Source organism: Morone saxatilis, unplaced genomic scaffold (genome assembly GCF_004916995.1).
Source record: "Morone saxatilis isolate NCDOM2014 unplaced genomic scaffold, NCSU_SB_2.0 Contig19, whole genome shotgun sequence".
NCBI lineage: Eukaryota > Metazoa > Chordata > Actinopteri > Moronidae > Morone > Morone saxatilis.
The window spans coordinates 23,672,581-23,681,308 of record NW_023339751.1 but is presented as its reverse complement, the minus strand read 5'-3'; the positions used below and the strand labels follow the sequence as shown (position 1 = coordinate 23,681,308).

At 41.1% G+C, this 8,728-nt stretch overlaps 1 protein-coding gene across 2 annotated transcripts in view; it reads left to right on the top strand.

The window, feature by feature from the left end:
* Positions 1 to 1,498: 1,498 nt before the first annotated feature.
* The window catches only part of LOC118329360 (spectrin beta chain, non-erythrocytic 1), a 107,062-nt gene continuing 99,832 nt past the window's right edge, over positions 1,499 to 8,728 (top strand). For both annotated transcript variants that reach the window (XM_035663503.1, XM_035663504.1), the window contains exon 1: positions 1,499 to 1,642. The gene's annotated coding sequence lies outside the window, so the exon portion shown is untranslated. The remainder of the gene's footprint in view (positions 1,643 to 8,728) is intronic.

The following is an 8,728-nucleotide window of genomic DNA, read 5'->3' as shown; positions in this document are numbered from 1 at the left end:
ATGATGAAGTCAAGTTGTATTTTTCCATTGGTAATGTAAACCCTTTACTGGTTTTCTGACCCTATAGGCTCCCATAGGTACCAAACATGTGGACGTAATCTATAATATAAGAAACACAACTATTTTTGATAAGTGCAGACACAGTTTATTACCCCCTGTTACAGAGGGATAAAAACAAAATATTTTTATATATAAATATAATAATATAACTGAATCTTACATTCAATTATAAACAAGTAAAGACATGTACATAATTGAATGGAAACATTTCATATTTACCTATAATGTTTTAAAATGATATATCATGAAAACCATATCAAAGTGATAGAAAAAGCCAGAAATTAGGGCTTTAGAATTGAACTTTTTTGTTTATTTTTTTTTCAATACAATGATCCTGTTATTAATTACAAATATTTGTGATATGTGATGTATGTATAATACTGGTAACATTTGGAGTAACAGTAGAGAGCAGAAAAAGGTTTTGTTTTATGATAAAACTGTAACCCAGGTTAAGAGCTAAAACCAATCTAACAAATCCTGAACCACTCCCAAAATATAAATATCCATGTTTGGCGAGGTCACTTCCTCTTCCTCTTCCTTTCACTCGTTAGTCGGCTTTGTTGATAAAATCAAAGAGCTGGTCAACAAAAAACGTATTTAGTTTTTAAAATGAATTATTAAAATCATTTATATAGTGAAATAATTAGCTGGTTACATCTTATATGTTTTTTTTCTGATTCATATCGCAGTCATTTTGGACAAAACCTAGTCCAAGTTGGATGTCTTCAGTTTGTTTAGTTTGTACTGTGTCGTTTTTATGAGCCACATCAGAGACACATTTTTGTATGACCTTGTGATGGACAATAAAGTTTCTCTGATTTTGATTCACATTTCATAGACTAGTGCTAATAATTAATCAACAGATTAATTAACAATAAAGCCCTAACTGTCTGTGTTACAACTCCATGAAAGGACCAGTGTGTGAGATTTAGTGGCATCTAGTGGTGAAGCTGCAACTAACTGAATACCTCTCGTGTATTTATTTGACGACCTGCTAATAAGAATGGGCTGGGAAGTAAGAGAAATTAATGTGGGTGCAAAACTTGCAAAAAACACGAAAGACCCTTTCTAGAGCAAGTATTTGGTTTGTCCTTTCTGGGCTACTGTAGAAACATGGAACATGGCGGACTGTGTTAAAGGCGACCCCTGGCATCTGTAGATAAAATGAGTCATTCTAAGGTAATAAAAACATATATTCAGGTGATTATACACTACACTACAAACATACCTATGAATATTATATTCCAGTTTTGCCAATAGATCCTGGTAAATGTTACATACTGGACCTTTAATTGTTTTATTTTTTGTCTATGTGCATATTTTTGTCATCACCATTTATACTGTAGCGCCGCTCTGCCGGTGCTGCGGGGTGTATGAACCGAGCGCACCGGGCGCTGCAGTCCGGGCCGTGCTGAGGCAGAGAGGGGCGGAGGGCGGGGGGACGAAGAGGAGGAGGAGGAGGATTGGTGGATTTGAGGACTCTCTGCTCCTGCGTTGTTTTTGCTCCGAACTCTCCACAGTCCGTCCGTCCGTCCGTCCTTCACTCCGAGCGGGACTCCACTGCGCTTCTGTCGGCCTCCAGGTGAGTGTGAACCCGGTCCGCACCGAGCCGCTCTGTGTCATTTCTCCCGCTGCTGCGCTTTCATTTCTCTCTGCACGGACTTCTTTCATTGTGTTGTGACTGGAGGAGCATCCACATCCACGACGGCGGTGGCTGTGGCTGTGGCTGTGGCAGGGATGTGCGTCCCTTCGCTCTGATTTCCCGGGTTAGAAAGCCACCTTACCCGGGTTAATTGTTCAAACCACCAGTTAAACCACTAGTTAAACCACCAGTATAACCACCAGTATAACCACCAGTCTGGTGCAGCAGCGGCTCGTTGGGGCTAAAAGAGCTCTTCTCCCGGGTACCTCTCCCTGCTTTCCACCGCTCTCCATCGTGTTGTTGAATTTGTATTTGTGTTGGTGTGTGTGTTTGTGTTTGTTGGTTTCAGTGCGCCAGAGCTGCTGCTGCTGCTGCTGGTTGTTGTTGTTGTTGTTGTTTATTGTTGTTGAACTCTGCAGCTCTCTGCTTCCACTCAGAGGTTTAAATGGAAGAATCCATGAATGATGGGGGGATTTTTTTCCTCACCTCCCTGATGGAGATGTTGATGTTGATGATGATGATGATGATGAAGATGATGGTGGTGGACATGGTGGCGCAGGCGTGGTCGCCTCTGCTGACCTCAGTCCCAGAGCAAACACTAGAATATTCCCATAATACTGTAATATTCCTGCAGGGAGTCTCCGCAGTGACCTTCTGTGTACTTTCCGGTGTGTTTTCTGTCTCATGGTGTCACTGAAACACTCCTGTAATCTTCCTGTTGGACCTCAAAGTGCATCTATGCTGTGTAATGGTGATTTTTCTTCAGCTCCTGTCAGATATTCTCATCCTTTCATAATCTTTTCATGATTCATGAGTGTTTTTGGGCTCTTCCTGTGGTTGTAACTGTAGGTAAGTAGGTAGTTGTTAGTAGTTTTCTTTCCTGTGTGATGTGTTACAATGTCCCTGCAGTATTTGAGTGTATTTTAAGCTCACTGTAGTTCTGGGACACTAAAATCAGAGGAGTTGTGCGTAACGCTGCCGCTTTGAGGCGTTTTGTTTTTTGCGCAGACCCTGTTTCAAATCCTGTAGAGCAATTATGTAATCAGATACAGGCCGGACTGCTGCTTTCTCTCCTTCTCCCTCCCCTTCTCCATTTCTTTCCCCTCTCCTCTCCTTTTTCCTTCTACTCTTCCTCCTCTTTTCCTTCTCTCATCTGTTCTCTCTGTTTTTCTTTCCACCCTGTTTTCTCCTCATTTTCTTCTTTCTGCCCTTTTCCCCTTTTTTTCTTTTCCACTCCTTCCCTTTCTCATACTGCTTCTTCCTATCCTCCTACACATTCTTTTCTTTCTCACCTCAGGTTTTCTCTTATCATCGTTTCATCCCCTCCCGTCCTCCCTTCTCTGTTTTTATCCTCACCTCCTCCTCCCCTACCGCTCTCTTTATTGCTTTGATGCAGCAACTGTGAAACATTTGGCAACTTGTTGACCGGAGCCTCTAAAATGTCAGTTAGGTGTCGAGCTGTTCCAAAGCGCCTACTGCTTTAACAACATGCTCCTAAAGAACTAAATTACATAATAAAGTTGAATAGATAGATTGAATCCTTTGAATGTAAATCTGCTCTTAGAAAGATCATTCCCATAATAAAAAAGTGCATTAATGCCCTGCTCCCACGGGGAGGTTAAAAGTCGACGATTCAGACCTGTGAAGGAGGTGAAGGTCAGTCTTTCAACCCAAAATCTTTTGTTTTAACTTTTATATTAAAATTTAAAAAATAAAATGTTCTCTTTGTAGCTGAAAGCATGAAGCTCAATGTTTTAAGAGATCTCGAAGTGAAACTGCACAGTTTTCACCAATTTATCTACTTCGAAGCATTGTGTGAAACCTTTTGATACTAGTGTTGATGGGCACCTGGGTTTGGTGCAAATAATAAAAGTCCTCCACCGATTTAGCATCACATTCCTGTGACGCTGTCAGACTCATGGAAAAATTAAAAAGAACATCTAAATCAATGCAGCACAACCAGATATAATTTTTTTTAATTCCACACATAGTTCTTCCTTGTCAAAACCTGTTGCCTACATTACCCACAATGCCTCTTGGCAGCTGACAGTTGAGGGGGAGATTGGGGTGTGTTATGCTAGTAGTGGCTAACGTAGCCTGGAGCCTCTAGCCTGCAGCAGAGACGAGCAGCAGCTGCAGATCTCACTTCTTTCCAACTCCACACCAACACATTTGTTTCATTCTCATGCGTGTAGTCTTCAACTGACGCTGACTCAAGTGACATCACTTGAGGATATTTACTAGACCTCACGCAGACTTTGTACAACTTTAAAAACAGGCAGTAGAACTCAACACCTGGAGACATTGCAGTGTAAAACAAAAGGAGCAGATTAAACCAGTTGGCTGAACAAATGAATGTTTAGTTCGGATATTAACGTGAAACAAACGGAACCATCTTCGGTGCTGGACGTACTTTATGGAACAAAAGAAGAGGCGTCTTTAAATCCGGTACAGGTTTTTTTACTTTCCATGTGACGTTCGCTGACGTGGTCTGAACGCAGATGTGCTGTTTGTGTTTACAGCTTCTTTAAATGAAATGGAGCAACGCCGACAGTGGGGTTTATGGGAAATGTGGTTCTAATTTAGAGAAACAGAATATGCTGTATGCAGCAGCTTTAAAAACATTTTCTGAACCTGTTTCCTCTGGTTTGAGGTGTTGTTCCATTTGAAGCTGGTTTTGGCCTCCACATGTAATTGAGTTTACTTATCACATCACATCCCGTCAGTCAGTTTGGCTTCTCAGTCTCTTTCCATAAATGATCTGCAGGGACATTTTAAGTGAATTGATGCTCCTGTAGGAAACATGAGCGGTGCTGCTGGGTGCATTTTGGCTCCAAGTCAGAAGTTTTTTCTCTCCTCCAGTTCTCTAATACCTCAGTGGCGGCGGCGATGATGAAGCAGGTTTGGCTCAGCCCGGTTGGCATGATGCAGAGGGAGATTTGAGCTGTAAATCATCGGCTCTGCTGCAGAGTCCTGAGCTTTCAGCTTCATCATTTTAATACCAGGCTAATATTACACTGAACTACTCATGTTGCATTTCTTCACCTCCTCGTAAAGGCATACACCAAGGACTTCAGATTTGTACAGATTACATAACAAATTCTTATAGAAACACTGGAAGATAGTATAAAAACCTGCACATGTACATAAAAAATATGATTTTATGTACATAAGCTCTTAACTGCTGGTGATTTTCAATAGGGCTGATTATTGAGCCTTAACACTGCTCTGGTAGAATCTGAAATGTGTACATAACATCGAATATTGAACATTGTCAAGAAACTGAAAACTGGTCAGATTGGTAATCTTGCACTAATCAGAATTCTGACTGAATTTTGTTGAAAGGAATAAAAGGTTTTCTAGAAAAATATGTTTTTATATGTTTTATTTAAACATTAAAAAAAAACTCATAGTATAAAGAAAACACCCTAAAAAATGTTAACTTCTAACATCATAGCCGTCAGTTTACGACACTGCTATCTAGCGGTTGGGGGTTTAAACACAAAAATGGATGCAGCGTTTCTGAGAATCGATACAATAACAACAAACATCACAATATGATCATTTTAAATATTTTCTTACACCCCTAATATTAGCACCAGTATTTGAAAAGGTCAAACCACTCCTGTTTGTTGTTTTTGACATTTGGTGGATTACATGACTAATGCACCCGTTCTCCTGGAAGTTTCACTGGAAATGCTTCACAGCTGTACTCAGGCTCATGGGCTCAAAATGTTGTTGAAACTGTCTTAATAGTCTTTTATCTTTTACCCTCGCAGTCTTTTTTGTTTGTCTGGGTGATTCTCTTTTTTGCTTTCAGTCTCTCACTCTGTCTTTCTTTCTCTTCGGAGCTCGCTCCACATCTCCTGTAAACAGACCCCTGAGTGTATCACTGTTTTAATTAGTGCAGAACACTGTTGACAGAGTGTGTGTCTCAGGCGTCTGGTTGTTTGCTGAGAGGAGGACGATGGTTGAGGAGGAGGAGGAGCTGCAGTCATGTGATCAGAAATGGCATAAAGAAAGAAAATTAAGTTTTTAAAATGCCTTAGATCCACCTCTTGAGTCAGACTGATTTATATAGACTGATGGGAACCACAGAGCAGGTTTTGTCCAGTCATGGCGGAACGGAGGGCGTGATCAAAGACAGATGCACGCAGCTATCTTATATGTTTTGACTCTAAGGGGAACGTGAGGAAGAGCATTTTGTTCCCAAAGAAAAGACTGTTTCTGACTGTTAATTGCTGAAAATTTATGTCAGAGTCAGGATTCCCATACATTCTGGAAAACCAGGAGCCAGTGTTTGGTTTGAAAAATGGAAAATGAAATGGAAATGAAAAACAGCTCATTCTAAGATAACAAAAAACACAATAATTATTATATTCAAGTGATTATACACTAATGAAAACATAGTTATGAATATTATATTCTATTTCTGACAATAGATCCTCATAAATGGACATCTTTAAATAGCAAAGAAGTGAAGTGAATATAGTTATGTAGGAAGTTGAAGGGGTATTCTAATTCCTTTTTAAAATCATTTTAAAATGAGTTTTTCCTGAAAATACCAGAAAGAAAAAGAGAATAGATCAGAGTTCTTTACTAATTTGAGGTTTCTGTTTTTGTTTGTTTGGAGAAAAGTTTCAGACATAGTTCAAAGATGGTAGGTGTCTCAGCCCCGCCCAAACTGTTTGCCAGGTGATTGAAGACCGTTAATGATGTCCAAATCTACAAAATAAGCTGAGATTTGGTGTATTGTCCCTTTAAGGCAGAGAGCTGTGTGGTTGTATTTTCAGAAACCAGGCCAGTCGTCAGTGTTTCTGTCGTTCTTTTTTCTCGTCCTTTCCTCTCCCAACTGCAGACCCTCCCTCCCTCCCTCTCACCTTTTATTTCTCCTAACCTGCATCCCTCTTTCCTTCCTTAGTCACCTCCACAGCCTCTCCTTTTACTTTAATGTTTTATTCTGCCTTACTTCTTTTATTTTCATTCTCCTTCACTCTGGTCCTCTTAAACTGTCCATCTTTTCTTCCTCTGCTGTTTCTCCTCCCTTTTTTTCTTACCTCCTTTCATCTTTCCTTCCTCTCTAACTCCTTAAATGTCTTTAACATCATGAAACGGTCTTTGGACATATATCTTCAACTGAAATGAATCACACCATTGTTTCAATAAAAAAAGAAAATTAAGTGATGAAAGAAGTTGCTGAAAATGTTTCAAGGATTTTACTGTAAAGCAGCCAGCTCGGTTTATACCTCCGCCTTCATCTCCATCCCTCCGCCTTCATCTCCATCCCTCCGCCTTCATCTCCATCCCTCCGCCTTCATCTCCATCCCTCCTTCGTGGCTTTGAGGCTTAAACTTTAAGCTGAAAGACTTTGCGAAGAGGAGGAGGAGAAAACTTCATCTTGAGGCCCCAAGGATGAGGAGGAGAGAGAGTGATGAATGAAGGGAGTGGAGAAAGGAGAGGAAATCCTGGAGGGAGGTAGTCCAGAGGGCGGAGGAAATGGGAGGGGGGGTAGTAGTGGGAGGACAACTGAGCAACGTAGGGATGAGGTTGAAGGAGAAAAGAGAATGATGGGAGGTTTATTTGGGAGGAGGTGCGACCAATGCAATAGTGATAGAGGGATGAGGAGAAGTAGGAGTAGTAGAGGAGGTCCAGGAGGTGAGGGTGAAGAGATAAGGGAGAGACGAGGGGGAGAGAAAGCAGGACAGGAGGACAGGAGTTAAACATACCAGCTGAAACAATTTGTCTGGAAGGAGGGAGGAGGAGAGAGGGAGGAATGTTCTGGAAAGTGTCCAGCAGATGGGAAGTGGAACAGTGCGACAGAGAGGAGGGCAAGAAGGAGCGAGGGAGGAGGAGGAGGAGGAGGAGGAGGAGTTTAAGATTTTTCCCAGCGGCAAAGCTTCAGCTAAATATAGAGAAGTCTGATGGAGCCGGCCATCACCTTCACCAAAAAAAGCTTTTATCAGATCAGTCATCGTGAGGTTGACCGTTCATTCCTAGGGACTGTATCAAGTCAAGGTCCACTTACTCGCTTATTCTGCAGCTTTTGACCGTATCATACGGTAGGGCTAGGTACCGAAACATGGCACCGATTATCTATCTGACCAGTATCTACAGGATCCAATCACAACCCAGATTTCAAATTTGCCTTAGCAATAAAAAAAAAAAAGCCATTCTTTAATGTCATTGACAGCCATTTTTTGGTTCAGGTCCCGTTTTAGCACCGATATCGGAAAAAAATCCCAGCGATACCCAATCCTGTAATGCGGTCTTCACCAGCAGATGGAGTTACTCATCTGTCAATCTACAGCTCCATTAGTCATCATGGAGCTGTAGATTATCAAACTTTATATAATTCTCAACGTTTCGGACATAAAAGTAGATCTTTTAAATTAAAGCCTGTGAAGTATTTGTGTTCAAGATTAGCATTTTAATGCCAACACAGACGAGTAGATCGTGTTAACTGAGCAGACTTTCTCGCTCTCAAGACTACATCACCTGACAGCGCGTGCAGAAGTGATCAACATATTTTGAGGGCCACTGACCGAGCTGCAGGATTTGACCACTTGGGAGTGAGACCGGGTTGCCAGAAACAGACACTCCCAATCTGGGCGTTTTATCATTTCAACTGTGAATAATTTCAAGTGTGCAGACTGATGGCTCACCTCCCAGCAGCAAGAAAGATGAGATGATCTGAAAAAAATCTTTTCCTTATTCTTGTCTGCATTACAACTTTTCTCTCTTTACTACGTGGGATAACAACACACACACACCTAGATTTCAGTGATGCGTGGTATGTTTGAACTGGCTATTTGTGATTCTGTTTCTTTTCAGTCTTGTGGTTTGTGTGTGTTTACATAGCAGGGTTACCTTGAGTTGAACAGGTTTAACCTCAGCAGGGGTCAAATACACATTCAACTATTTCTTGTCTTCAACTGTTTTTCTTCTTTTCACACATTGAGCTTCATAAATCGTCCATGAGGTGTTAAAAGCTGCTCCGATGCTGCAACTGAAAATCAAGTTTCTCCT